Source organism: Carassius auratus, unplaced genomic scaffold (genome assembly GCF_003368295.1).
Source record: "Carassius auratus strain Wakin unplaced genomic scaffold, ASM336829v1 scaf_tig00216878, whole genome shotgun sequence".
Lineage (NCBI taxonomy): Eukaryota > Metazoa > Chordata > Actinopteri > Cypriniformes > Cyprinidae > Carassius > Carassius auratus.
Window position 1 is genome coordinate 230,794 of NW_020528782.1, and position 13,924 is coordinate 244,717.

Sequence of the window (13,924 nt, forward strand, 5' to 3'; positions counted from 1 at the left end):
AAACTAGAAAACAGTAACCACTGTAGCACGAAAAAAGATTACAACTACAATTATGGAGAGCTGTCAGAAATTAGTAGAAAGTGTAGACCCATACGAAAGGAAAATATATTTACCAATATATTTCTTAAAATATATTGTCATATATTGTTTTCCCTTTTATTTCCTAATATATAATATATTTGAATATATTTAATAATATATTAATGAAACATACATTATATAATATATTGCAAAATATACAAATGATTGCCACTTTCAATATATTGCAATATATTGGAAAAAATAAATATATAAAAGAATATATGCCTAATATATTACATGATATTGTCCAATATACTGCAATGTATTTTGTTTCATAAGGGGAGGCCCCTGCTTTGAATGACCTAAGGACATCTGCGGCCGCAGGCTATCACTAGTTTCTCACACTGTGCTGGTATGATCTAGTTCCACTGTGCCTTTTTTTTTTTTTTTCTGCTGATGAGAAACTTGTTTACTGCAGAGAGCGCTTTCAGTCCGAGACAGATCCATACCATGTTCAGCAATGACCCGGCAAGCGATTCCAGCTGCAGTTTCAAACATCAAGTTTTCTACACTGTGCTTCAGAACACAATTAATTTATAAAATATGCTTCAACAACTGCCCTCCTACTCCTGTTAGGATAACTTCAAATACTGTATGACTTTAGGAAATTGCAGGTTGTTGATTGATGGGTTTCCAAGTAAATTAATTTAATGAGAAGAGAATGCAATACTCTGTTCAAATGGTTCCAATGAATTTTGCGTATCATTAATAGACTGTCTACAATCAATAAATGCAATGTGAGAAGCTAAATAATAAATAAGAGAAATACTTATTTACTTACTTAACTCTCAATTAATGAAGAAATGATGTTAGCCTAAAGTAACATACAAACACAAACAGCAAGCGAGGAGGAACACGAGTGATGGAGCAATGTAACACACATTCCTAATAGTGGATTTTTGACAGAAAAAATCCACATAAAGTATTTTCATACATTACTTATACTGTGCATCTTTGTCTTGTGTAGCTGTCACTGTTATGCCATAATGATATGTTACAGAGCACTGAATGTTAATGCTTTCTGTTTTATGACACCTGTGCATGTTAAAGTGATTTTCGACAGGCTATTTTGTAAAATACTCATTGTCCATTTAATTATCATGCATATTTTTTTCTCTCCATGGTGTGACGTGTCCAGGTTTTGATCACCAGACTGCAATCCCAACTTGAGTTTCCATATAAATAGGTATTTCCTCTAAATTGCTCAATGACATAATTTGGATACATGGATCACAAACTAAGGGTATCCATAAGAGACAGACTGATACCACACAACAGTCTTTGGGTGGGTATGATGTGTAGCTGAAAGAACATGGTATGACCATACAGGAACCTTTGAGGCCTTGATTTTTCCATTGTTTTTTCCCATCCCAAAGCATCATACAGCAGAACACATGTGGGACGTTGGAGAGCATTAATGGAAGCTGTCTGTTTTCACATTCAGTTTAATAACATTGGTATTATAACTACTTTTATTATTAGAATAATACACTACAATATGAAAAATAGCAAGCTGAAAAGTGATGACTGCAAACACAAAGTTTCAAGAGTGTAATTATTATAATGAATTCTTAATTCAAGTCAGCAGTCATTGAATAGTTTATATTGTTTTCTGAACTGTTATTAACGTTATGGTATTTTATTTTGCACTTATATATGTGCCATTTATCATTTAATTGGATAAATAAATGTACAGAAGCTAAAATGTAAAGTTACACTTTATTGTAAGGTGTCCTTGTTACAATGAAATTATACATTTAAGTACAGAGTAATATTAATTAAATACATGTACTTAATATATGGTTAGGATTAGGGTTTGTCTTAGGTTTACTTGCGTTTTTTATGCATAATGAATTGTTATCATAATAGTAAGTACATGTTATGTGTAATAAAGACACTTTAAAATAAATGTTTAAAATAAATTGAATGTATATTTAAAAGAAAACTGACTCTACTTTGATAAATTAAAAAAAGTAACAAATGCCCTGTCATTCTCAGAATGGCTGTCTTAAGAATGGAAATGTTCGCCTGATAGAAACACTGGTTTACCAATTAAATTGCAGGGACTTTCTGCCTATCGTTTTATTTTGGTCTCCAGTTGTTCTCTGTAACCATCAGAAACTAAAATACTGAGAAGTGAATGTGGCTTCAAAATAAATTATTACTCATGTCCTTTGCTTAAATTTAACATAATTTCCTTTTTTTTTTTCAATTCTTAGTTCCCTGCTCAAACAATGAATTAGGTAAGAATGTAAAATACAAAAGATTAAAAAAAATCAGCCATCATTAGCAATGGGAAGAGAAAATGAAAAATGTATTCCTGGTGGACAGAGTAGGCTACAAAAACCCAGTAGGCCTACTTCGGTTAAAGTAGAGGAAGACTAATAAATTATTACTCAATCAATATATATAGTTCCCTTTCGAAGGGAACTTCGACAATACGTCAACGACGCTATGGGGAACGCCTCAGGTGTGACAGGTGTCTGAAATCAAATATCAACTCACAGCAATCATGCTGACCGGCGACAGCCGTGAATCATCAGCTTGAATGATGAGCGTGCGACCTGGATATAAAAAGGGCGCCTTGAAACCATGACAATATCCTTTTCGTCTTCAGGGACTGTTTTGTCTGATTTAAACGTCTGCTTACAGCGAAAATGAAACGCACATCTAAGGCAAGTCCTAAAAATTTCGTGAAATGTGCTGACCCGTGCCCAAGATATTTGTCGCCGGGTGACACTCACGAGATGTGTGTGTACTGTTTGGGTGAAGAGCACGCACGGGATGCTCTTGAGGGAGCGTCCTGTGCAAATTGTGAGCGTTTTCCTATGAGAACGCTCCGCTCTCGTCTGGCTCTCTTCTCGAGGGAAGAGAGTTCAGCGTCTGGTCCTCGCGGATCGGGTCCCGCTCGTGCCGAGGCAGAGCGGCGACGCGCTTCATGGGGCTCCCAGATGGAACTCACTGACAGTCTCGAGGGGGGCGTTAACCTCTCGGACGCGTCATCGGCTGACGAGAGTGAGCTGCAGGGGGATGACGGAGACTTTTCTCCTACTAATACTGCAGCGAGTGCTCTTCAGGCCGGGCAAGAGATGGCTGAGGAGGATGATTTAGATCCTCAACCTCGTCAGCCATCCTGCCCCGTGTACGCAGAGTTGGTGGAAGTTATGGAGCGCGCCACTGACAAACTTCAGTTGCCATGGCGGCGCGCTCAGGGAGAGATCGTTCGCGGTCGTTTGGATGATCGGTTTCTCCCTGAACATAGACCACCAGCTCAGCAGAGCCTTCCATTCCTTCCTGATCTCCATTCAGAGATCGAGAGGGCATGGAAGAAACCGTACTCTGCCCGTATTCATCGACATCAGCAGGGTAACTTCGCTGATGTTGAGGGGATCGGTGAGTATGGTTATGTGTCGATGCCGCCCGTTGACGAGACGTTTGCGAACTATCTCGTTTCTGGGCGGGTGTCGACACTAAAAGCTCCGACTCTGCCATCCAAGCCCCTTAAAACCACGGCTCGCTTGAATGGCAGAGCGTACACGGCAGCAGGTCAGGCTGGTGCTGCCCTTCATACCATGGCAGTGCTCCAAGCCTACCAAGCTGACCTGCTGCAGGATCTCGACCAGGGGGCAGGGCTGTCCCCTGAGGCGGTCGCTGAGTTGCGCCGGACCACAGATTTGTCCCTCCGGGCCACTAAACAGACTGCTGCCGCGATCGGCCGATCGATGGCGGCGATGGTGGCCACAGAGAGGCATCTGTGGCTCAACTTGGCTGATATCGGGGAGAAAGAAAAGTCCCTTCTCCTTGATTCACCAGTTTCGCCTGCTAAACTTTTTGGCACCTCCGTTGAGGCGGTGGTTGGGAAGTTTAGGGAGGCGAAGGCGCGCTCGGCTGCATTTAAGACCTGTATACCGCTGAGATCCGGGCCCCAGCCCAGGCAGGCGGGAGGACCTGGTCCGTCTTGGTCTGAGGACCGTAGGCAGGACCAGAGGTCTAGTGTCGCCTCTCGTGCCCCCCCTCCATGGAGGAGTAGGACACAGAGGAGGCGAGCCTCCCGCAAAAAGAGGGACTTAAGGGAGGTCATTCAGCACAAGCGCTGCAACGCTCAGCGGAAGTAGGGTCTGATCTCCCTGGAGGGCTTTTTCTACCAGCCCTCTCCCTCTTCTTGACTCCCCAGGCGTTTACGTTACACCAGCCCTGGGGATGGGCCTTATGATGAGAACTATGTTCTGGTGGGCCGCCGTAGCAACTGGTTGATGTGAGCGCCTCTTTTAGGCATGTAAAAGTGGTGGACCCCAGATTCATTGAGAACTCTCTGGCGAGTCTTCACTCTGCACGCCGCAGGTGAACTTTTGGTTTGTAAAATTCTGTGTGTATAACTAACACTGATTGTATTTCTCTACAGACCCTGTTCCCTGTATAGACCTAGGGGGTCATTCTTAGAGGAGCAATTAAAGTATGGACTTTAGGGCCCTGAAGCCTCCCCCAGTTGGTGGCTAGAACGAATTAGGAAGAAGCTCAAAGAAGATTTGGCTTCTGTGCCGAGTATGTGATGGCCTTCCTGTCATAACATTTTATATGCGTGGTGGGCCACCGCTCATTTCTGTTAGCCTCAGGGCTATTAGCCACCCAGAGGGTAGAGTAGTTGCTCTTCCTAGAAAAAAAAAAAAAAAAAAACTTTTTTGCTTTAGGTTTAGACTGACGCTGGTGCTTCAGATAGATCTTCAGATAGATGTCCTGCCTATCGGTTTGTGACATTGGTATCCTGAGTATTCGCTCCCCTGAGCCCTGTTGGGTTTCAGTAGGTTGAGTGTTTTCACGGCCTCTCAATCAAGTAGGCTGTGGCTCCTCCGAGCCCTCAGGTAGATCTATGCTTGTAGGTCGGCCCTCATCCGGGCCGCCTCTGTAGCTGGCCTAGGCTATGCTAGGGATGTTGGAGGCGTGTTGCTAAGTATAGCTGCCACATTCATTATGTGTTAGGCTTCCTCCCCTTGATTTCAGCCTCCTCCCTTAAATGGGAGTTGTTGGCCAAGGCCCGCCCCTTTCTCTGCATTCAGGGGTGATAGAGTAATGCAGGGTGGTAGCTGAGGTAGGATCAGTCTGGCAGGGTTAGGCCATCTTTCGCTCTGCGAAGTGAGAGTTTGTCAGACCCTGCCGAACAGAGATGTTTTTGGGCCTCTAGAGCTGGCTCCACTCAGCCCGTTGAGCTAATCGCTCGACCGATGGGTTGAAGTGGGTTGGCTTGCAATTTAGCCCCCCCGCTCCCCTAGGCTGGGCGCAGGACAAATCCCTGTCACCCTTTGGAGCCACTTGCAGGCCTGTTCCCTGTCTAACATTGCAGGGGCATATGGTTGTTACTCCCCCGCTAACTCAGGGTAGTTTTGAGTAGTCCATTCTCAGCTCTGTATGTATCTACCTCACACCACGATGGCTCCGGTTGAGCAGGGAGTTCTAAACTACATTCCATTCCGGTTTTTGAACTCCGCTCCCTTTGAAGCCAGAGCATTGCCATGGGCTGATGCCTATGCATTTAGTAGGTAGGCCCCTAATGGGGCCTCCACTAGGCAGAATGGCGTATGTTGTACTCCCCTGCTATAAGGGTATTGCTATTTGCTGAGTACATTGCCTCTGGCAATGTGATTAGGTACCAGGATGCTGTAGCAACAGATTTCTGCCGCAAAGGCTGCAGTTGGGTAGTAGGCCCCAGCAGGCCTCCTTGACGGAATAGCCCCCAATAGGGCTCCTAGGCCAGCTCACCTTCGATGGTTGGCCCTGGTAGTTCGGGCAGAAGGCTCACTGCTGATTAGTAGGCCTTAACAGGCCTCCTCTGAGGTGGGTCGCAACATTGTGGAACATACACTTGGACAAAACTATAGGACAAGTTTTTAATAGTATGGTTCCAGCAGTGTTCGGTAAAGTAGCAGAATAGACTCGCTATCAGCTAGCAGGCTCGCCCAGGCCTCCCTGTTAGGCGAGTCCCCAGCAGCAGTTACATCCAGCTGATTAGACTGTTTCAGGTAGTAGGCCTCTTCAGGCCTCCCTGAAGGTGGGCTCCCACATTTTGTGGTAGTCAGGTAGTAGGCTTTACTAGGCCTCCCTGAGGGTTTAATCCCACATACTGTGGTTACTAGGTGGCAGGCCCCACAGGCCTCCCTGGAGTTGAATTCCCGCTTCTTTGAACTGTCAGGCAGTAGGCCTCATAAGGCCTCCCTGAAGGCAAAGCCCCAAAGACAGTCAACTGGACTGCCAGTCTGGCTCACTATCAGCTATGGTTTTCAGGTAGTAGGCCTCTCCAGGCCTCCCTGAAAGTAAGCTTTCCTGCACTGTGTTTATCAGGTAGTAGGCCTCACTAGGCCTCCCTGAAGTTGAGCTCCCACATACTGTGGTTGTCAGGTGGTAGGCCTCACCAGGCCTCCCTGGAGTTGAGTTCCAAATGACTTTCAGTTTCCACTTAAGGTGGTTATCTGGTAACAGGTAGTAGGCCTCTCTAGGCCTCTCTGTAGGTGAACTCCCACATATTGTGGTTATCAGATAGCAGGCTTCACCAGGCCTCTCTGAAAGTGAGCTCCCACATACTGTGGTTGTCAGGTAGTAGGCTTCTCCAGGTCTCCCTGGGAGTAGTTTCACGGTGATGCTGGGTTTCGTAAGCTAGTGGCCACTTACTTTCAGTTTAGCAGTCCTTATCAGGCAGCTACTGGAGGTGAGTTTGCGCCCTGGCTCGGCTCAAGTTTTTATTCTCTGCTACGGGTTCCCTCCTGGAACCTTTTTTATCCTGCTACAGCCTGGTTGCCTACCAGGTAGATCTTATGCTCCCCTCACTGAGGGTCAATGTGAGTATGTGGTCTCCTGAGTCTGGTCCGTCGGTCGTAGGCCTCTCATGAGGCCTCCCAGTTAGATCAGTCCTAAGGCCCTCACAGGCCTCCTCAGTGTTTTTGAAACACAAACACTAGGTAGATCCGTGGATCGAGTAGAGAAACTCCCCTCGCTGGCAAGGGTTGTAAAGCACTACGCTGAGTCATACTCTCCAGGATGTCCCGTCTCTGAGATCCGGGCCGAGTGGTTCACTGCCTGCTCCGCAGTTCCTCGGGCTGGATGCCTTCCTAAAGGCAAGTGTCCAGAGGCTCTGTCTTCGGACAGACAGGAAGTGGCCAGTCTGTAGTGTCTTATGTAGTGACACCAGGTCAGGCCTGCCTGGTGGCTTTTCAGGTGGTACATTCCCCTGAATAGTGACTGGCTGGGGTTCCCTCGGGTTCCCTAGCCACATTCCCTAGAAGGGACCCCTTCTAAGAAGTTGAAGTTGTGGTCCTAGGCCCTTGAGCAGGCCCAGGTAGACCTTTCACTAAACTATGTTTATGGAGGTTTTCTGTGGTATCATATAGCTTGGGCTATGACCGTAGGGAGTGCTGTCACTGACAGCCCTGTGTGACCTGAGGGTGAGTGGTTCTAGCGTTCACTGAATGCTGGTTCTGACAGTTGTCACTGCCATTGGGCATGCACTCCCTTTAGCATGGCGGCGTGGGTATTTCGTTCCCCATAGCGTCGTTGACGTATTGTCGAAGTTCCCTTCGAAAGGGAACGTCTCAGGTTACAAATGTAACCTTGGTTCCCTGAGAACAGGGAACGAGACAATACGTTTCCCAGCCATGCCTCAGGGTCTGCCTGCCAAACAGTCCCTTCAGACGAAAGGATATTGTCATGGTTTCAAGGCGCCCTTTTTATATCCAGGTCGCACGCTCATCATTCAAGCTGATGATTCACGGCTGTCACCGGTCAGCATGATTGCTGTGAGTTGATATTTGATTTCAGACACCTGTCACACCTGAGGCGTTCCCCATAGCGTCGTTGACGTATTGTCTCGTTCCCTGTTCTCAGGGAACCAAGGTTACATTTGTAACCTGAGACGTTATATATAGTTAGTGATTTGAAAAGGGGGTGGACAACATACACACCTTACACTCCCTCTTTTTGCAAGTCAAGTGTTGATTTGAGAGGTTTAATAGATCAAATGTTGGCAACTTGCTGTTGGCCATGGCCTCTTGTTTGTTATTTTAAAAGACAAAAACTTTAATTAAGCAAAAAATGCTCCAAGCATTTTTGTAAAAAAAAAAAAATTCCATGGCTGCAACAATAGTAGCTATATATGTGTGTATATATACATATGTATATCAAATAAATAAATACAATTCACCAGAATTCTAAACACTGGCACTTGTGCACAATTATCCCATCAGATCACCTCCACATAAAAACACACCTCAGTCACTCAGTTGTCCGATCTCGTAGGTGCATAGTGGAACCTCTCCTGTTGTTAAGCTACCTGTATTGACTCACTACAAACCTTGCTACTTACCTTTCATTGACTCCTTCTCCTCGACCCCTGTGGTTCTCCAGTGCCTCTCCAGCGTCTCTCCCGAGTGTCTCCTGTGACCCATTTTCCAAGGTGTGTGCAACGTGTCTGTTCTCTTGGTCACCACACCGATGGATATCCCCTTCCTATTCATATTACCGGAACCAGCTTCATCAGTTTACCATGTGCTCTGCATCTCTCCCGTACTCTGCTCAAAACACCCACAATAAACTTTAACTCGCTTTTACCTTCTGCCCCAGTGTCCGTGTGTTACACAAACATTACCAGTTAAACATTATAGTCTCATCTTCACATACTGACAATAAAGCACCACTCACACACCATTAAAACTCAAATTCAATTAAATTCTTTATCATTTGATAACATTTATTTTCCACCCTGACCCGCTATTCAACCAAAGCAGTAAACATTTGCAGTCATTGATGTTGATAAGAGCCATTATATAGGTCTTCAAAATGGCTAATTTAGCTTGTTCAAATATGAAATTTGCCAAAATACACTGTTCTTTGTTTGTTTTCGAATACTTGCATCCATAAATAAAAAATATATCTTATTAAAACAAAAACCTAAATCCAAAGTATTCTTTCGAATACTGTAAACAGTGGCACTAGCCTGGAATATTCAGCAAAAACATAAAACACAGTGTCTGGTTTGGTACAAAAAATACAGGGTGATTAAATAAACATTCTGAACTTGGAAACAAAACTATTTGTAGTTAACAAACAGTGCAATATTCTCCACTGCAAATCTCCAGAGCATTTGGGAAGTGAACCTTTATACAATAATCTCCAAGAAGGAGAAAGATCATCAGAAACCATTAGATGTTCCTTCCATTTTGTATCACATCTATGAGTAATATCTTCAAAATAATCAATATTTACACACATCTCATAAAACTCAGTTTTTTTCCAACAGCTTGAAAATCAAGCTCTTGTATTCCCTTGAACTTCAACAACTTCCCCTATTTGTCACTGTCTGTGCAACCCTTTGGGGACAAAAATAACTTAGGGAAGGAACATTGCATCAATTCACCAGACAGAAAAACATACAAAATGTAGGAATTGAGAATAAAAAGCAGCTTTCAGACCATTTATTAAATGTTCCACGATCCTCACAGACCTAAATCCCACTTGTTCACAAATTTCAATTGTTGGTCTCCATTTTCTGGAATCGATATCAATCAGATGTGCAACTTTTGTCAAACACTTCTACATAAATGTTTTAACAATGATGTTAGATGTAGGGCTGCTCGATTATGGCAAAAATCATAATCACAATTATTTTGGTCAACATTGTAATCATTATATAATAATCATTTATATGAGTGATTTATTTAAATATAGTGATACATATCAAATATGTATTTCCTGTAAATAAGGTTGCTACATTATATCGGCACTGTTTACTTCACTGGTTTGCACTCTATCTACCATGTGCTGCTTTACTTGTCTTTCTTTTTACATGACCTATTTGTATAGTTGTACTTTATATTTTATTATCTGTATTTAATGTTCTACTGTTAGTGTTATCTTTATGCTCCAAGGGTCTGAGAGTAACGCAATTTCAATTCTCTGTATGCATGTACTGTACATGTGGAAGAATTGACAATAAAGCAGACTTGACTTGACTACATTGTAGGGACCAGCGGAATTTCAAACAAACAAAAAGTCCTCAAAATTATTGAAAATAAATAAACTGTCAGTAATAAAAAAGCAAAGGAACAAATACAATAGAATAAAAAGATACAAATTAAACAAACTGTGCTTTAATGTTTTTTTTTTTATCTTTTTTTTTTATGCAAGTCTCAAGCGGTATGATTATTTCATTTATTTACAATGCCATTTATTATTAATGTCTTATATCAGTTTAAGTTTGGCTTCAGTTTTGTATTTATTGCAGTTCATATGAAAAGATTCATGTAGCGTACCTTACGGAAAATAACCATGGTTTTATTAAAGTAAAACTGTAGTAACCCATGGTTTTTTGGCATGTTGACTACCATTTGTATAACCACAGATTTACTACAAATACCATGGTTAAACTATGGTTAATATAGCAAAACCATGGTTAATTTGTAGTTACCATGGTTTAACTATAGTAACCATGGTTTTTTAGTTTTATTTGTAGTAAAATGGTTAATTTTCGTAAGGGGTGGTACAGGAAATGAATAATCAAATGTAAAATAAAATATAGCCTGCTGTGACTTTAAGAGCGACACGGATCCAAATTACTGTTACAAGCGTATTTTCATTCTCAACTCTTTACAGTCATTTATTACATGACCGACGAATGTATACATGAATAAACACCAAGTGCAGCATTTTGACACATTTTTGCATGTGTTTGACCGATTTAGCTTAAAGATGACTTTAAGGCCCAATCCCAATTCTACCCCTTAGCCTGGGTAAGGGCCAGATAGCCATTCAAACGAAGATTTTTCAAGACCCCACAATTCTAAACGAAGGGGTATGAATTATCTCGGTAACATGGCTGCCACAGCTAACAAAAAGACACATAAATTTATCTTATTTATTCATTTATTTATTTATAAAGGGACCATGCTCAATTTTTAACATAAAATTTATACATTTAATGCATTGCAGCAGAATGTAACCTTTTTTGGCATAAATAAAGATTTTAAAAAGTAATCATTTGTTTTATGTTACATTCAGTTGTGAGTTCATATTAACGATTATGTTACTCAAAGAAATGTTTGCAAAAAATCTCTAATATTTGCTAACGTCATATCACAGACTGCATGATAGTGCCACAGCATATGTCTGATCAGGACGATAACTGCCGTAGACATTGATGGGGGCTAATCCCCCAATAATTAGAAGTCACAAATTATTTATTTACTTCTGCATAATAAAAACTCTCCTACAGTTCATTCAGTCACCATCAGTCGCAACTCATACACGTCTATTTAAAGTAAAAAAAAAAAAAAAAAACAGATTGATTTTACTGATTTGTATGGGAAATTGGGCTTTTATGGAGGAACGAAAGCACAGCGCTGTAAAATGGGAAAGAATGGGGAACAATAATCATTTTGTCTCGATTATTGGATTTACATAATCGAGTACATTTAACCGATGCCACAGCATAGATGCTGCCAATTTATTAATAATAAGCATTTTAGCCCTATATGAGATTTAAGAGAATCCACCTCCACTTATGTAAACGGCCAGACACTTTGTCAATTAAACCTTCCTAATTTTTCTCCATGTAACGATTTTTCCCAATAAAATCCCCATGCACTTTAAACCCTTCCTCATGGACCTCTATTACATTAATCTACTCTGAACTCAACTCTTGCTGCGTGATTACGGGCTTGTCATTTTCGTAAGCCGCTATCTCAGCAATCTCCACTTCACTGTTGCTGAAAACATCCAACAGGGATCCTCACCTTGCGTAGCTCAGACAAACTACACTCACGGCCACTAGACAATCTTCTAATCTTCTGCAAAAGAGAGAGAGAGAGAAAGAAACAGGCTCAAGACAGACTCAGCCTGAGAATTTTGATAAGTTGTCGGACAAGGACCTAAACTTGAGGACTCCTGCTAAAAATGATTAATAGAGGTCCTTTGTTCCCACCAATCGCTGCACAATTTAAGGTTATTTATGATGACGAAAGCATGTCAGTGCTAGCCCTCCCGGAACCCATAGAGATTTCATTGCAGGTTCAGAAAGAAACAATCAATCTTTGTATGGAAGTCTATGAGAACAGTCTGGGCAATTCTTGGTCAGAGTTAAATCGCACAAAAAGGGGAGGTGACATGACGCTGATTGAACTATAGATCCAGAGGCAGAACAGAGATAGCTAGCATGACAACATGGTTGAATATGATAGAAAAAAAATAACAAACTCTTTTGCACCTGATGGTGTGTCACCTTGTCGTCCTAATGAAGAAACTGCACAAGTGAAATGTTTTAGCATATTGACAGACATGTGAGGAAAAGTCAGATTTGTGGCTACTGCACAATGAAAAAGAGGAAGTTTCATTTTTAAGACAAACAGGAACTTCTCAGGGCTGATTTAAAGATTTGAGTGAAACATAATTTTCTGAACTGTATCACATCTGATTAAATCTACTGCTTCAAGAGTCAATATACTCATTGCTTAAAGCATTTTTCTCCTTTACAAAGGTAAAGGGTTGCACATTTCCCAGCTGTGCACTGAAAATAGTTCTTGCTCAGGCTTCTATTGCAGATTTATTTATTTTTCTTGCTTTTCTTGTTTTCTTGTTTCTTGTCTTTCTGCAGGGTTTCCTCAAAAGGGGATTTATTCTGACATTCTTGGTGAGCTTTTTAATTTTTAAAACCTATTCCTGGGTCAACAAAGGCCTTTGTTTCATTACCCATGATGGCATGGGATGCTCTGAGAATCAAGGAATGACACAAAACAGACTATGAGTTCATTTGTTTTCTTCCACTATAATTACAAAACATAGACATGCATAAACCATTCAGCATGACCACACACTTATTACATGCAAAAGTAAATAAAAAAAAGGTATTCACTGACTTTACCTGGGATTATTTTAGATGGACATTTGCTTTTAGGTTTTATATAGTGTTGAGCATCCCAAATTATACATTTTTATAAATGCACTTTTAGTTTAGTTAGTTTTTTTATTCCCATGTAGACTGACAGTGACTATAGCAATAAAGTGTTCATTCTTGATGATTATTACAGCTGCTCTATTTTCCAAAAGCTTTTGAACTACCGAGGGAGCTGTGTGGAAACTTTAAAAATTACTCCTAAAAACACATTTTCTTGATGAATGTAAACGATACATCTTTATTTTCACATATAACCCCCCCCCCCCCCCCCCCAAAAATAATAATAAAAAAAAACATTGCTTACTATGTTTGCTTTGATAGGACTTGCCAGTAAATATATTTGTGTGCTTTCTGAATTCAACTTGACCAATGTTCTCAATAGTGAAGTTGGCTTGAAAAAGCCTGGCCAGAAAGTTGGAAGTACTGTAGCCTAGTTTTAAAAGTTTTCCGTTTTCAGTTTGAAATAGTTAAGTTTTAATTTAGTAGTTTTAAAAGATAAAATATAAATGTAGCAAAAAAAAAAAAAAAACATCTAAAAACATCTATATATAGGTAAACCCAGCTGATTTTGTGAGAAAACAGCTACTAAAACCTGGTAAAACCAGCTGGTCAGGCAAGTTTGGAACGATATAAGGATGTGTAAATGATAAAAAAAAAAAAAAAAAAAAAAAAATTGTTAAAATATCTCTTTCGCCACCAAGAAATAACAAAGAAATAGCAACTCTGTATGTGTGCAGCTTCAAGAGACCTAACAAACTCAGTCTTCTTGTTCTCCATTTACATTGTTTCTTTCATTGTTTCATATTCTCTTCATTTCAAAGTTTGTCAAGTCAAGTACACATTCATTGACTCTTAGATCTGAACTTAAGCTCTGATGCTCTTCAGCACAGCATCCCCAAATACGAGAAATGAAAT